This window comes from Lactuca sativa, chromosome 3 (genome assembly GCF_002870075.4).
Source record: "Lactuca sativa cultivar Salinas chromosome 3, Lsat_Salinas_v11, whole genome shotgun sequence".
Classification (NCBI taxonomy): Eukaryota; Viridiplantae; Streptophyta; class Magnoliopsida; order Asterales; family Asteraceae; genus Lactuca; species Lactuca sativa.
In genome coordinates this window covers 113,781,884-113,799,800 of record NC_056625.2, presented here as the reverse complement: position 1 = coordinate 113,799,800, position 17,917 = coordinate 113,781,884, and the positions used below count along the sequence as shown (strand labels likewise).

General features: G+C 40.0%; 1 pseudogene; it reads left to right on the top strand.

The window, feature by feature from the left end:
- The first annotated feature begins 79 nt into the window (after positions 1–79).
- On the top strand, positions 80–11,786 carry LOC111885819 (hypersensitive-induced response protein 4-like; annotated as a pseudogene).
- Positions 11,787–17,917: the final 6,131 nt, after the last annotated feature.

Here is a 17,917-nt window from a genome sequence, read left to right as displayed (position 1 = left end):
AAAGTATCTCTCCAGATATTTTCAGAGAAAGTAATTCAGATACAGATAGAGTGGGTGAGAATTGAGATTGCAGCAGGCGATGGGGAACGCATCGTGTATTCTTGTGGGTTGCATAGACCAACCAAGTGTAGGGGTTGTTGAAAAATGGAGTCGATTCGAGAAATTGGCTGAGCTAGGTCTCAATTTCTTTAACCCTTGCTTCGGTTAATGTAACATCCCGAGTTCAGGAGATCAAATTCAGGGTTCAAAGTGTAAATGTGAAAGAGCAACTCGGCGAGTCTATGGGTGGACTCAGCGAGTAGGGTTGCGATTCTGGTCGCGTGTTAAGTGGCCAACTCGGCGAGTCGGTGGCTGGACTCGGTGAGTTGTTGTTGTGTGGAGAAAACCCTAATTTTGGAGGATGAGCCCTATATAAAGGACATTATGCCCTCTCCCCAGCCTCTTTACCCTCTCTGGAAGTCCAGATACCCTAGGGAGCGTTTGTAAGTGGTTTGAGAGAATTTGAACCTTGGAGAAGATATTTTGGAAGAGATCTTGGAGAGTTAAGAGGCTTGGAGCAAGGGGCTTTCCTAGGATTCGGATTTCTCTTATCTTGGAGTTTCCTTTTGAGGTATTATTTCGTTGCTTGGGCTTTTATTCTTCATTTTGAGGTTTTTAGAAAAGATAGCATGTGGTGTTTTGAGTTGGAGGTTAGATCTGAGGTTGCTACCTCAGATCTAGAATGGAGAAGGTCTAGAGTGCATTAAAGTCCCTGCTCTTGAGTGATTGGTGAAGCCATCTTGTCCCAAACCCTAACCCTAGAGTGTTATATGCTTATATCTCTTTGGATTCACGTAAAGTTTGCCACTTTACGTGATGGATGGGTTGTAGAGCGGTAGATCTATGGGTTGGATCATTTGCATGGCCTGGAAAGCTTCTGTATGGATTAAGATCCAGAGGTAGTCGGCGAGTCACAAAGGTGTACTCGGCGAGTTACTTAAAGATGGGCAGGAACTCGGCGAGTTTGAAGAACAACTCGGCGAGTTGGTTGAAGATAGCCTTGGACTCGACGAGTTTGTTCTTGGACTCGGTGAGTCTGGTCGTGAGGTCCTAACCTTCTTCTGGTTGAGCCGTGAATCGGTGAGTCAAGGGAGGACTTGGTGAGTTGAGTGCGAGGGGACTCAGAGTTGTGGGACTCAGCGAGTCTCGGGGTGACTCGGCGAGTTGAGTTGCGGTGTGGGGAAGTTCTGAGCATGGGGACTCGACGAGTCGATGGGGTGACTCGGCGAGTAGGGTCAACCAGGAGGGTTGACTTTGACGAGGACTTTGACTTTGACCAAGAGTTGAGCATTTAACTTCCAGGAGTATTTTGGTTGTTATTGGTGATTATTAGTTTCGGTGATTCAGTGGTGGAGTTCGTGACGCTGGTCGGAGCAGCGTGGACTGTTCTTCAGTCGGCAGTAGCAGGTGAGTCTTCTCACTATACTTTACCTAGAGTGGTAACAGAGTTATGTGATAGAGATATTATATGCTATCTATGTGATGTGTGGCACTGCATTATTTCTACGTGATTTATGTTGTGTGTATATCAGAGTGAGGATCGGAAGGTCCACAGAGCTAGGACCAGAGGGTCCGCAGAGTTAGGGCCCAAGGGCCCATAGAGTTATAGCCTCGAGTGGCTAATATATGTTATATGTGGTATTTTTAGAATTATGTGCCAGTGTAATTGTATGTTGTTTATGTGTTGAGATTTATTGTGATATGTGATTTAGAGTTCTCAGATTTAGGACCTTTGGGTCCATAGAGTTAGGGTCAGAGGGCCCACCGAGAGTTGGGACTGGAGGGTCTCATTGAGACAGACTGACCAGAAGGTCAACAGAGTTATAGCCTTGAATGGCTAATATGTGTTAGAGTGGTATTTTGGGGAACTCACTAAGCTTCATGCTTACAGTGTTTTGTGTTATGTGTTTCAGGTTTGCTCCGGATCACGGGACGTCACCGGCTCGATTGTACACACCAGAGGAAGCGGTTGTTTTGAAGATCCTGGTTTATTAATTGTTTGAACAAAAGAGTCATGTATTGTAATTTATACAAAATGGGAATTTTATGAAAAGTATTAAGGAGAAATGTAATTTTAAATGAAAATTTTGTTTTGAAAAATTTCGGCGTTACAAGTTGGTATCAGAGCCTTGGTTTGAGGGATTCGGATGCACCTTCGGGTAAATATGAACTCAAACTGAGGAAGTAAGAAAAGTTTTCAAAGAAATGAAATTCTAAAAGTGAATAAGAGTTCAAAGAGAAAGCAAGAAAGAGCAGTGTGTACAATCAGCCAGAGCCCGAACGGTGATTTCCCAAAATACCCTTACTTTTGTGTTATGGGATATTTATGATACATTTTATGAGATATTATGCATGCTAGAGGCAGGCTAGGTATTTCATATCTTAGGACTAGAGTGGCCTGACTTGTGATGCCTTAGCCTAGGAGTTGTTGTTATATGTGTTGTGCTTTTGAGTATGAGTAAGAGTATTCAGTTGGAATCCTCTTAGGGGATTTGAGTAGAGGAGTAACCTAGAAGAGACGCCTAGATGAGTATTGTGGTGCTTATCGAAAGAATAGTTAGAACCCACGAGGGGTAGAGTTGTAGAGTTCAGTGGTGCTTTTGAGAATGAGCAGAGCAGGCGGAGTCATCACCCAGGGTGAGTTCTATGTATTCGTCGATGCCCTAATGTTACTTGCTTCGTGCTTTGTGGAACTCTCGATGATGGGACTCATCTACCAAGTGAATATGACGATATTCAGGAGGTAGATGGCTAGCATCATTAGGAGCTCTTCAGCAGCTGATGGCGGAGAAGTGGGAGTGACCTTAGCCAGATGAGTACGCTGGCGGAGTAGAGCATTTCGCTGAGGAGTAAGCACGCGTGGCAGAATTAGTGACCGAGAAGGTTGAGCAGCTACTTAGGGACTCTGGAATGGTCCGTTTGTAAAGTATGGGTAGATGTGGCAGGTAGTATGGGCCCGTACTACCAAAAGCAGAGGTCCCATACTCGATACAGGGAGTATTCTGAAGGTTCTAAGTGGCAGACTGAGGAGTAATGTTATGGTTCGAGTACCATACATCGGAGCAGATTGGGGAGTAATGTCATGGATCGGGTTCCATGATTGGTATGTGATTGAGGGGTAATTTCATGGTTTGAATACCATGATTTGCATCAGATCGAGAGGTGATGTCGTGGTTCGAGTACCAGGACCCGTGACAATTAGTGTTATTGGTTCTACCAGTTACCCGTGGTAATTGGTTAGACCGAGATCGGTGGTGAAAGAGTATGGGGCTAGAGGGCCATGATGGACGAGTTTTAGTGAAGTATCCCTTAATGAGGAAATCGAGTTAGCCCCGAGGGATTGTTGATGAGATGCCAATTGGAGTCGCAAGACTCAGGAAGGAGTAGATATGGCAGTTATAGAGGATTATAGCCTGAGTTGAGCAACCATCCGATAGAAGAGATGTCACCTTCTGTGATCTAAGTGGTGCTATTTCCGTTTCTAGTGAGAAACATAAGAGGTGTGAGATTTCGGTTTGGGGGTTTAGGAGTAAAACCCTGCGGATTGACATTTATGTCGATTTTCCTCCAGTGTATCAAGCAGCATGTCTACCGCGAGGTAAGGATATATCGTGGGCATGTAGTCGGTTGGGACTGAGGTCGTCAAGGACCACGTTGCACCCTATTTGAGCATAGTAGGGCATGTGGTAGCAGTATCAATGGGCAATCCAGTTGAGTATATCAGGGCGGCAACTCTTCTGTCTATGATGGATATTGAGTATGGAAGTGGAGTCCCAGTTCTTGTGAGGATTCAAGTGATGGAACTTGGGTAGAGTAGTTGAGGGCGAGGAGTACGCTGAATTATGGTTTCAGTCTAAGAGTTAGTGATCTTACTGGATAGTTGAGGTATTCAGTATTGGAATGGTATGAGGCTTCGAATGGCTAGAGACAGTCGCAATGAGAATCCCTGAGGATTTCTTTGGAGATTTAGGGTATTTGAAGTTTCTTGATCTCTAAGTGGGGGAGAACCGGGTATTTTATTGAGGGAACCAGAGATTGTGCAAGAGAGGTTAGGGGTTGGATATAGGAATCTGGTGGTGACCAGGGCCGTTTCAAGGGGAAGACTCGTAATGGTGGTGCGGGCAGTCAAGAACTTCTGGGTCGAAGTATGGGTTGCATATATCCCTTTTTGGATGGGTAGGGGATTATCGAGCGGCCAATTTTCGGGCCGGTGTGTGTATTTCTTGCGTGGATTTTGAGCAGTAGGGGAAAAGGGTTTCAGAGGATCACCAGTGTATTCTGAAGCGTTAGCGCTTTCTTTGTTTCCAATTGAGTGTTTGGGTCCACTGAGGTTGCACACTGGGTAATGGAGAATTATTTATGGAATTCATAGGAAATGAATTGTTGTATTTGTATGGTGCTGGGAGTAGGAGAGTAGTGTTTGAGGCAGGATATCGTGATGTCCGTAATGGTGATCCGTGGTGACCGGGAATAATGTCCCAAATTTGGAGTTATTTAGAGCCTTGAGTTTGAGACGACCAGTGGTATATCATGTATCTACGGTTCCAGTGGGAGCCCTTCGAGTATTGACAGCAAGAGGGATTATTTTAGAAGATGGATCTCCGCAGAGGTAAGTAATTTTGTTATAGTGGTTGCCGCCAGAGTCTATGATGCATAGGTAGGACAAGTGTGTGTAGCTATCTATGATAGTCTACGGGCATGAGTGAGTGGACATAATGTGGCGTTGGGATGAGTTGAGAGGATGTGGTGAAGCTACGGGGAGCCGTAGTATTCACTAGTCAGACGGTGTTGTGATGCTACGGGGAGCCGTAGTATTCACAAGTCAGAGAGAGGGAGTCGTGGTACTACGGAGAGCCGTAGTACCCAGTTGACAGTTAGTGTTGTGGTGCTACGGGGAGCCGTAGTACTCACTATTCAAAAGTCGTCGTGTTATTTCGGGGAGCCGTAATACTCACTAGACGGCAAGAGAGTGTGATGTTGGGGTGTTCCCCTATCGATGTTTGATGCAGAAGAGTTGTAGGCTTGAGCTGCCTTAGTATAGAGTTTTGGAGCCTGGTGGTTGAACCAAAGGCGGAACTGGGGGTCAGAGTTAAGTCGATCCTCGGTTGGATTGTATTTTTCGTATGAGGAAAAGAGAATTTTGTGACTTGTGAGTCACTAGGCCGGGATTATGGTCACGGGGAGGAAGCTAGTGAGATATTTTGGATCACGTTATAGGTGATCTTTGGGGGTTCAGCTGTGGAATCAAAAGCTGAACTGGTACTCAGTATCGAAGTGGGATATGAGAAATGAGCTAGAGTTTGTCATGGTGATATCTGAGGACACTTCAGAGCGAGCGGACGATTCAGACGCTCGAGGACATGCTTCGGGCATGTGTATTAAATTCAGAGGGAGTTTGGGCACGTATTTGCTCTTGGACGAGTTTTATATACAATAGACTTCATTCGAGCATCGGTATGCCACCTTTTGAGCTGTTGTATAGGAGGACGTGTCGGACCCCCTCCCCATTTGCTGGGGTGAGGTAGCGAATGGACCCGAGAGTCCTTACGAGCAAATCCAGAACATGTGCGATACATGGAGTAGTGGCGAGGTTGACAAGTGGATTTCCTTGGGTAAGGAAAGAGAAAGGTATGTAAACCCGGGAGGGAGTGTTGGTTCACAGAAGTGAAAGCAGTAGTGAGAATGGATGATTTGGAGTATGGTGGTTGAACACTGTGTCTGTGCCAGTGGTATGGAAGCACATCCGGGTTGGGTGTCTGTTGAGGTTGCGGAAAAATCTCCGGTGACTTAGAAACAGAGGAGTTCGGAAGGAGATGCAAGAATAGAGCCTTGGATTTAAGTATGGTTGTGATCTGGAGGTTATGTTTATAGTGGTAATTCATCCTGGGGATGTCGGATGGTATCGTCAGTGTGTCGGGTTTTTCCAAACCGAGGATGTAGAGCAGGCCAGCATGTGTATGCGATTTTAATGGAGAGCTCATGTGAGTTGCTCAAGGACTGCAAGGTGTGTAATCCTGTCAGCACGGAAGGAAAAGAGTTAGATTCCGAAAGGAAGCGGGATAAGTCCCAGCAGTCGGCACCGGGTCAGGATCCGGTGCTTCAGGGTGATATCTAGCTTGGTAAGGGCTTAATGATTGTTGTGATTTGGAGTGATGAAAGTATCATCGGGTGATCATTTGGCTAATAAGGGTTGTAATCAGAGAAAGAAGCCGATGGCCGGCTTGATTCGATTGTCGCGACTCTGTGAGAAGCAGTCAGACCTTATAGGGGTTTGGTAACAATGTTTGAAGGAACCTGGTCCGGTTAATGCCAGGAGGTGCATTGCGAGAGTAGTTCTGGAGTTGTGTGCCGCAGGCTCCAAAAACGAAGCCTAATTTAAGTGGGGGAGAATTGTAACATCCCGAGTTCAGGAGTGCAAATTCAGGGTTCAAAGTGTAAATGTGAAAGAGCAACTCGGCGAGTCCATGGGTGGACTCGGCGAGTAGGGTCGCGATTCTGGTCGCGTGTTAAGTGGCCAACTCGGCGAGTCGGCGGATGGACTCGGCGAGTTGGTGTTGTGTGGAGAAAACCCTAATTTCGGAGGATGAGCCCTATATAAAGGACATTATGCCCTCTCCCCAGCCTCTTTACCCTCTCTTGAAGTCCAGAAAACCCTAGGGAGCGTTTGTGAGTGGTTTGAGAGCATTTGAATCATGAAGAAGAGATTTTGGAAGAGATCTTGGATAGTTAAGAGGCTTGGAGCAAGGGGCTTTGCTAGGATTCAGATTTCTCTTCTCTTAGAGTTTCCTTTTGAGGTATTATTTCGTTGCTTGGGCTTTTACTCTTCATTTTGAGGTTTTTGGAAAAGATAGCATGTGGTGTTTTGAGTTGGAGGTTAGATCTGAGGTTGCTACCTCAGATCTAGAATGGAGAAGGTCTAGAGTGCATTAAAGTCCTTGTTCTTGAGTGATTGGTGAATCCATCTTGTCCCAAACCCTAACCCTAGAGTGTTATATGCTTATATCTCTTTGGATTCACGTAAAGTTTGCCACTTCACGTGATGGATAAGTTGTAGAAGGGTAGATCTATGGGTTGGATCATTTGCATGGCCTGGAAAGCTTCTGTATGGATTAAGATCTAGAGGTACTCGGCGAGTCACAAAGGTGTACTCGGCGAGTTGTTTAAAGATGGGCAGGAACTCGGCGAGTTGGTTGAAGATAGCCTTGGACTCGACGAGTCTGTTCTTGGACTCGGTGAGTTTGGTCGTGAGGTCCTAACCTTCTTCTGGTTGAGCCGTGAATCGGTGAGTCAAGGGAGGACTCGGTGAGTTGAGTGCGAGGGGACTCAGAGTTGTGGGACTCGGCGAGTCTCGGGGTGACACGGCGAGTTGAGTCGTGGTGTGTGGAAGTTCTGAGCATGGGGACTCGACGAGTCGATGGGTTGACTCGACGAGTAGGGTCAACCAGGAGGGTTGACTTTGACGAGGACTTTGACTTTGACCAAGAGTTGAGCAGTTAACTTCCAGGAGTATTTTGGTTGTTATTGGTGATTATTAGTTTCGGTGATTCAGTGGTGGAGTTCGTGACGCTGGTCGGAGCACGTGGACTGTTCTTTAGTCGGCAGTAGCAGGTGAGTCTTCTCACTATACTTTACCTAGAGTGGTAACAAAGTTATGTGATAGAGATATTATATGTTATCTATGTGATGTGTGGCACTGCATTATTTCTATGTGATTTATGTTGTGTGTATATCAGAGTGAGGACCGGAAGGTCCATAGAGCTAGGACCAGAGGGTCCGCAGAGTTAGGGCCCAAGGGCCCATAGAGTTATAGCCTCGAGTGGCTAATATATGTTATATGTGGTATTTTTAGAATTATGTGCCAGTGTAATTGTATGTTGTTTATGTGTTGAGATTTATTGTGATATGTGATTCAGAGTTCTCAGAGTTAGGACCTTTGGGTCCATAGAGTTAGGGTCAGAGGGCCCACCGAGAGTTGGGATTGGAGGGTCTCATTGAGACACACTGACTAGAAGGTCAACAGAGTTATAGCCTTGAGTGGCTAATATGTGTTAGAGTGGTATTTTGGGGAACTCACTAAGCTTCATGCTTACAGTGTTTTGTGTTATGTGTTTCAGGTTTGCTCCGGATCACGGGACGGCACCGACTCGATTGTACACACCAGAGGAAGCGGTTGTTTTGAAGATCCTGGTTTATTAATTGATTGAACAAAAGAGTCATGTATTGTAATTTATACAAAATGGTATTTTTATGAAAAGTATCAAGGAGAAAAGTAATTTTAAATGAAAAAAATTGTTTTGAAAAATTTCGGTGTGACAGTTAATATCTCGCCGGTGTTCTCTCCACCAAGATCAACTCGCTTGAAGTCAAAATCGAGAACAAACCCAAGGTTTTCTTTTCTGTTCCTTATAACTCACATGATCTATGAAATTACCTTCTCATGTATCGATTGTTATTTTTTGACCTATGTTGTGAGTTTAAACCCTTGATAATCATATGATCTGCGATAGATTATCATGTAACTATCATATGAATTGGTAGGTTGTATATTATGATTTAGATCATACAAAGCTAGAGTTAGGGTTTTTTTTTCTTGGAGTTGGCAAGCATAGTGAGTTATTTCAAATGTTGAACTTCAAGTATCTTTCTCTTTTGCAGGACAACGTGTTTGTTCAAATAATTTCTTCAATTCCATACCGAGTAGTAAAGCAAAACGCTATTGATGCATTTTGACATCCCCATTTTTACGGCCAGAAAAAACCGATTTTGTTTATGTTTTTTTGAAAATCAGAGTAACATTTTAAATAAAGTGTTGCGGAATTTGTCCCAAAACAAATTATGATAAAGATTTATAAAAAGCATTTCCAATGAAATGTATTTCATTAAAAGACTCGGGATGTCATGTTCAATACAGATCAAAAGCATAAACAGTACAATATAAGGCTTACTACATTATTTCATATCTACATGCCTATATCTGTAATCCTTCATCCAAAACATCACATCTATGCTTGAGCGCCACTACCTGTAATACATGAAACTGAGTGGGTCAGGCTTGGGAGCCTGGTGAGCACATAGGGTTTTCAACCCACAATAAATAATTTTATTAATTTCATCAATCAACAATAACCCGATTACCCGTTCCCGTTATCCTCACTTTACGTCCCTAAAAACCTATCATAAGGGACCTAGCCTAAAGATCATCATCGGGATCGATACTACTGCTAAAGGGGTTCCTCAGCAATAAATGTCCTACGGGAAACCATGAGGGGGATGGAGTACACCGGTGAACACATCGTTCACAAACACCTACAGGTTGCGAGCCTGTTAGTGTTCCATTGGACTGTCTAGAAGAGTCCGTGGTTGTCATTCATACTCCGCTAGATGACAGAATCAACAACAACATCGAGGCCTCTCATCATTTTTTCACACATCGTCTATTACATCTACCCATGTTTTACCCCAACATTTTTGTAGATATAAAATACATATATAGTTTAAATCATTTAAAACATGTATAAAATCGTTCATCCAACATAGATAGCAAGTATACAGATAATATGCACAGACAGCATGTAATTTATATAAAATACTTCATATCTATGTGTAAGCTGAAAATAACTATGCACTCACCTGATAAGGTGGTGACTCGGTACTTGGATAACGCTTCGTTACTCTTAAAATAATTTCCCTCGACAAAACCTAGTATCATTACCACTAGGGTTTAGTTAAATATTCACCGAGACTAATTTAATAGTCTAGCTATTATTATTATTATTATTATATAAGCGTTAAACAACACTATATAACTCATAATAATAGCCCAAATAATTATTTTAAGGTCCTAATAATGTTACTATAATTAATTAGAATCTATACTAAAAATAGCGTAGGCATAGCACACTTGCAACGGGTTTTACAGAAAATCGGGCTTCTCTGGAGCAGCGTTCCCGAACCGAAAATCTCTTTTTCTCGGAGCCTTCTGGCACTCCAGGATTCACCTCTAGCACTTAGAAGTTGCTAGGGATTGGGGAGGAGAGGTTTGGAGTATTGAGAGAGAAAGAATGGTGAAGGTGTGATTTTTGGGAGTGATTTACGCCTCTATTTATAGGCTGAGTTTGGTGCGAACGCATCGCGTTCTTGAATGCGGCGTGTTCCCTAGACGAACGCAGCGCATTCGTTTCCATGTGTCACCATCTTGTTCCAAGCCGTGCAGAAGAAGGTGCGGCCCAGATTGCGCAATGTGTCACTCACAGATTACCCCAAAAACTAATTATCTTCTACAATCTGTAACTTTCGCATACGAGCTCCATTTTTTACGTTCTTTATATCCACGCGTAGGCGGAAACGTACTCTACAACTTTTGTTTAGACTCCGTCGGCTAATATTGATTTAATTTAAAAGTTATATTATTAACAGGCCAGGACAGGATTGGTCCGTTAAAAATTCATAACTTCTTCATCCGACGTTCGTTTTCGTCTGTCTTTTTATTGTTATGCTACTATTAACGAGATCTTCGATTCTCGTTTAGGTTGTGTCAGCTAAAAACCGATCGATCTAATATTCGAACTTCGGGCTGTACACTACTAAGCCGAAATTTCGAAAAATCATAACTTCCTCATACAAAGTCAGATTTGGGCTTTCTTTTTATGGACGCTCTCAGTTTAACGTATTCTACGACTTTAATTTAGATCGCTAAGGCTAAAACTCGCTCTATCGTAAATTCACTATTTACGCTTCCCGGTATCGCGCCGGTTTCGTCGCGAAACTTCGACGGGTCATAACTTCTTCGTTATAACTCGGATTTCGGTGTTCTTTATATCTTCAGAATCCTTGTTTCGACCACTACAACTTTATGTAAATATATCGGGTTTATATCACACTTTAATTTTGACACTTATTTTTATCCTTTATTAGTTATACATTTATAATTAAGTTATAAACACACAAATACATATAATCCACATAGTATTCAAATATTTCATCTTTATTACTTCAAAAAGAGTTACAATAGTTGACCTATACTATTACATTGTCTAAAAATGTTTAGCCCTGAAACCCGGGCGTTATATGCATTCTATGAGTTACAGAACCCTCGTGAACAAATTCAATCCTATGTTTTCAATGGTGATCTTATTAGTTCTTACAATCATGTCCATTTTGCTTCTACAAAAATTCCTCCATGGTTTCTATCTCATAAACCAGTGGTATTTTTTCTGTTGTACGATCTCAGGTTCCAAGGATTACTTTAGATCAACTCTTTGAACAGAAAGATGAAGTCGCAAAAACCGTATTGCAGGAACTCGAGAAGGTAAATTCATATCTTGTATTAGGTTTTCTATTTTTTTTTAAAATGATATATGATTTTGTGGGATCACTGTTATTAGGTTATCGAAGAATACGGGTACAACATAGAGCACATAGTGATGATGGACATTATACCTGATCCTTCTGTGCGTAGAGCAAAGAATGAAATCAATGCAAGTCTTGCTTTTTTATTATGCACTATGCACTATCACATTCTTTTCTTTTTTCCATTAAGTTTGTATGGGTAAAGTGGTTGAATGGGTAATCATGATTGTGTTGTGTATACATGAGGTATTTTTCTTTTCTAGACTGAATGAATGAGACTACATGACCAACAATGATTTATGTTCCACCACCGATTTATGTTCCTCAACTTGGGTTTTTCTAATTGACTAATTCTCCAACACGCAAATGGGAAACTTAATTTTTGGATGGGATCGAAATCTACCATCGGAAAAGCTATCCGCCGTCCCGACGCCCCTCCAAGGGTAGGGTTTATACAGATGATAATGTTGTCCTATTTATGCAAATATTCCACTATTATTGGTTGAAATCAGTTATCCTAAAAAAGACAATAACACTTTTGTAGTTATTGGTTTACAGAAAAATCTTGCATTCCTCCTCGATTTGGAATATTCGATTGGTCATTTGTGATATACAGAGAGATGAAGGAAGATTCAAAAAAGTATTTGGAGAAAAGCTATTTCGATGTGTTGGGTCTATGCTGTTCATTGGAGGTGCCACTGATCGAGAACATTCTTAATCCATCTCAAACGAGAACAACAAATAAAATTCCCAAGTTTTTCTTCTTTCTCTTTCTAATTGAAATTCATACTAATCCGCAATTGCCGATTGGTTTTATATAGGCGAGGGCAGCACTTGCAGCAGCATCAAATCGTTATCGATATGTGGAAAAACTAAAACCCGTAACGATCCTCAGGTAGGATTAATTGTTAACCTTAATTCAAGAATTTATTTTGCCTCACTTTACCTATTCAAATTCAATACCAATTTCGACTTTCTAGCATGCACCATGAATTCATTGAATTCCTCGATTATGTACGAAATTGGGCATATTTATGGTAACAAAAAGAAACTCAAAGATCTTAACAAGTGATTTGTGGTCTATTTCAAATTTAGCTTTTGATCAAATCAAATATGTTGGGAACTAAGGGGATTTATGTTTTATTTAGGAGTGGGCCTGAGTAGAACATCAATTCATATTAAGACTCAATCATATTTCCATTTCTAACTTTCATCTTCAAATTAGGGGGTTACGTTTTTTCTTAGCATTACAGATACGAAATATGTGTATTTTACTTCCCAAAAGCAATTTTGCTCAGAGTTGTGTTTTACTTAATAATCTAATGATTATCTTATTTAAACATGGTATCAGGTAGTAAAGGCGTTAATGGATCTTCTTCCCAAAAAACAAGAATTGCAGAAAATGGAGATTTAAAGACACCCAAAATGGATACCACCAGTAATGTTAATATCTCAGGTTGAATAAAAATGTTGAAGATTAGTTGTTATTCGCCTCACTTTTTTTTATTCCAAGTCTCATCATGTTTATGAAATCTCTACGCATAAATTGGAGCTAACTTGAAACAAGTAGCTTAATCAAGGTTAGTCTTATTTACTTGAATTTGGTAAATTGGTGAATATAGTCACAGTCAGGCGGCTTAATTTCTACACTTGATTGGTAAATTTTAACATGAGGTGAAACAAAATCTTTCCCACTTACATTTCCAGATTCATGGAAACAAGAAGATCTACGTGGACTTCCTTGTCAATTTACAGTAAGCCCCCTCCTCTTACAAATTATGTTAATAATCTACACAAATATTAATTTTCTTGCAAATATATCACTAGGTTGAATGTAAATAACTCTTCTATAGAGAATTACCAGAGATGAATGACTCCATTGCTGATAAGCTTCTTACTGGATGCACCACTATCGATCAGGTTATAAACTTTGTTTATTAATCATGTTTTGACTTTTTACACAATTTCATTCGTGCTTTTGACTAAATGTTGTTTACTTATGTTTTTTTGGTTAGGGAGTCATTCTTGGAGAGGTGTGTGGAACTTGAGCGAACAGCTAAAGATCAACCAACAAATAATGCAATACTTGATCAGCTTCGAAAGGAATTTAGACAGGGGTAATGTTATTATGATATCAGAGTCTACTGTTTTTTTTCGTTTATGCGTACAACAATTATTGTTTGTATACAATTCGATTTTACTAAATGAAAATGTTGTCTTTACCTTCCACAATCTTTAAATTTTCAGGGAACATTCGGTTTACTACAGAATTAGATCTGCATTGCATTTAGAACTGACACAAATAACGTGATTGATTACATTGGAGAAGATGGGTCATTAGTGATTTTAGATCCTTTAAAACCTCATAAAGATTGAAAAAAGTTGTTTCAATTCAACCATGTTTTTTATTCAACTGACACTCAAGGTAATAATAAAATTAAAACATTTTTCCACAATTCTAGAGCCTTTTATTGACAGAGGAGGTTTTTGTTGACAAGAGAAAAAAAAAATAACAGAGCGCCAACGGCGCGCATGATTCCCCTCTAGTTATAATTATTAACCAAAACATCGAAAACTTTACTTTTTTGGTGATAATATGCTTCCTATATTTACTTCTCTATGATTACGACTGATATAATAAAAATTACCTTTCTTGATTGTGGCTTAATACATTATATCTTATAGAAAAAATAGTTGGCTATTGATTTACAACATTAACTCTATATTCAAATATCCAATAAATAAACGAATAACTTACTACAATGTTTTTGAAATTAAATTTCGCATTACATATATGTTGTTGGAAAGGGAAACGATGCTCGGGCAACAAACGTCGACAATGGGCCAACGAAAGGATTTGGCAGATTGTTGTCCGTTGTTCCTTTAAAGCCCATTATTTTCATTTCTTTGGGGTCCAAGTAGCCCAATACTAGCTTTAGTCAATGTCATATGTGTTGATTTACTTCGTTGTCACACATTACATCGTTTTTATTGTGGTGTTTAACATAGGCCTACTACTAAAGTTATGTGTTTGCGTCAATATCAATATGCAATTTTATTTAGCTAAATTCGAATTTAAGTTACTTTATTGAATATAGTTTTACATATGTTTTTAAGCTTTCTACTCAAACTTGTTTTGTAAAACATAGTTTTGATTAATGTTTTTGAGTTATACAAGTCTGTGAATGAAACTTAAATCTCTTTTGAGTTGAGCAATATTGGACATAGGGATTTTCACCATATTTTTAAAGAAAATGTCACCATAAATCGTGAAATATCCAAGAGCTTCGAAACGGTTAATCCTCCACCAAAATACTCAATAGAAAATGTATTGGGGTTATCACTCAGTATTATAGACAGATCTAATAGTACAAGTTAAGTTTATATACCTCTACAATTCGATATCACGTATATAATTTCTAATGATATTAAAAAAAACATTAAGATGTATTAGATTATATCAAAAGCATTTGGTTAAAACGATTTTGAAAAATGATTTAGATCATATAATATAAGTCAAAACAATCTCAATATCTCATGGTTTTAAGTAGTAATTGATGTGAACATAGTGGGTGGCGAATTTATGGTTATTCGGATGAGGCAAGATTTTAGTAAAAATATCCACATATTGAGTCGAGGATGGAACATGCAAGACCCGAACTTGACCCAAAGCAACTTGTTCTCGAACAAAATGTATATCAATCTCGATATGTTTTGTTCGTTGATCTTAAACTGGATTGGAAGCAAATATAAAATGGCTGATGTTTTCACAATAAACAATAGTAGCCTTTTTAGGAGAATGAGACAACTCACAAAGGAGATTGCGTAACCAGCAGGTTTCAGCAACAACATTAGCAACATCTCTATATTCAGCTTCAACACTCGATTGGGAGGTGGTCCTTTGACGTTTGGAGGACCAAGATAGTAACTGGTTATTAAGAAACACACAATATCCAGAGGTAGAATGCCTGGTAGAAGGGCAACCAGTCCAATCTACATCAAAGTATGCAGTAAGATATGTGGACGAGTAGGAGTACAACTAAAGACCATAAGACGTTGTACCTTGAACGTAGCACGACACTCTCTTAAGGGAGGCCACTCCTTGGGATCATGCATAAAGAAACATAACTATTGAACTGCATAGGTAAGATCTAGACGAGTAAAAGTAAGATATTGGAGAGCTCCAGCAAGACTGCGATATGAAGTTGGGTCTTGCACTCTTGGTCCTGTACCATTGAGTTTGGTGGATAAGCCTATAGGTGTAGTGGCAGGTTTACAGTGCAGCATGCTAGCTCGGTCAAGAATTTATGAAGCATACTTTTGTTGTGAGAAAAACAAACCCTTGGAGTCATGAACGATAGAAATACCTAGAAAATAGTGAAGATCCCCAGGTTAGACATAGAAAACTCAACACTTAAAGTGGTGATGATCTAAGAAATACGAGCTTGAGATGAACCTGTCAAAATAATATCATCTACATAGAGAATTATGTAAGAAATCTGAGAATCATGTTGATATATAATCAATGAAGAGTCAGAGCGGCTGTGGACAAAACCCATGCAAGAGATGAACATGGCAAATCTATGAAACCATGCCCGATGTGCTTGTTTGAGACCATAAAGAGAGCGTTGCAAGAGACACACATGATTCGGTTTGGTAGGATCTTTAAAATCAGGAGGTTGATTCATATACACAGTTTCTTCAAGATTACCATGTAAGAATGCGTTCTTGACATCTAACTGACATACGAACCATTGTTGAGTAATGGCAAGACTAAGAACTGTACGAATTGTATCAGACTTAACAACTGAGCTAAAGGTTTCCTCACAATCAATGCCCAGTCATTGATTGTGCCCATTTGCAACTAGGAGAGCTTTGTAGCGAGATAGAATTCCATCGGCTTTGTATTTCTTCTTAAATAACCAAATACAATTTATAATAGTTGCCTCCTGAGGCCGAGGAACAAGTACCCAAGTTTTATTAGTAACAGGCGCACTGTATTCATCCTGCATAGCATGTAGCCAGTTATGATCCTGGAAGGCCTGAGAGTAGGTACGAGGAAGAGGGGGGTCAGACTCGACATGGAGATTTAACTTGTGAATCAGTTTAGAAATATGGAGTTTGGATCGAGTTTTCATGGGATGTGATGAAAAGGGAGCATGAGGAGGAGTGAGTGGAAGATTAGAGGACGTATCCGAAAAGGATTGGGAAGCATCATTGTTAATGGAAGTAGGATCATCAATTGGAGCACGCTCATCGATTGGAGTGGGTTGATCAATTTGAGTGATAGGTGACATTAAGAATTTAGAGGAGAAGATATTTTAGGTGTCGGGAATATCAAAGTAGTCATAAGATGGAGATTCATTGGGAGTCATAGATCCAAAAGGAAAGATTGACTCATAAAAAAGGACATGTCTAGAAATAATGATTTGCATATTGGTGAGATTGAGACAACGGTATCCATGATAATTGGATGTAGGGGTGTCAAACGGATAAAATTTTTGGGTTTCGGGTAGAACGGGTATTTCCTTAAGAAAATAATACCCGATACCCGACCTATATTGTAATTCGGGTTTTCGGGTTTCGGGTATTCGGGTTTGAGGTCGGGTCGGGTAATTATCGGATATACCCGAAACTTTCTTAAATGACACTTATTGATAATTTATTTATTTATTTATTTTTATTTTTACATATTGGTTGGTTTAATAAAGAATCGGGTAGGAAAATACTCCATACAATTAACAAGTACATATATAATAATAATACAAATCATTATAATATGTTATGTACTTTTTTAATTCCATTTTGTGTGATAGTGAGAAACTGAGAATTGTGATGACGGTTCAGGACTTTAGCTTTAGCGTCGTATTCCCTTTGCAAATTTGCGTCAACTGTCAAGCCGTCGTTCATAAGAAGGAAACAAATGGTTTTGTTTTATGTGAAGTGTGCGTACGTGACTGCATTGTATATTTGATATTATTTAAAAAACGAATTCGGGTATTCGGGTATACCCGAAAATAAATATTCATACCTAAAACCCGACCTATATTATTATCAGGTTAACCTATTACCCGAATGTTCATATCCGTTACCCGTTCTACCCGACCCATTCTACCCGAATTCAGAATGGGTCGGGTGGGTAGAACGGGTTTCGGGTTTTTTTGACAGTCCTAATTGGATGAATATCCAAGAAAGATACAAGGTGTGGTTGGAGGGGCAAGTTTGTTAAGAGAGGGTATGTGAGGGTAACATAGGCATCTAAAAACATGCAAATAAGTATAGGTAGGGTTTTGTTAAAGAGTTTGTGATAGGGGGTATCGTTCTTGATAGAAGTTGAGGGAAGGATGTATTGGGTTTTAAGTACTATAACACTCATATGGTGCACATACAACCCTAATAGCTTTGGATCTAAGTTTTCTCTATTTATACATGCAATAAAATTTCCAAAGCATGAAGCCTGCAACTAGCATACAATTTTGGTACATGAATCATAAAACTAGTTAGAATAATACATATTTATTGTAGCTTG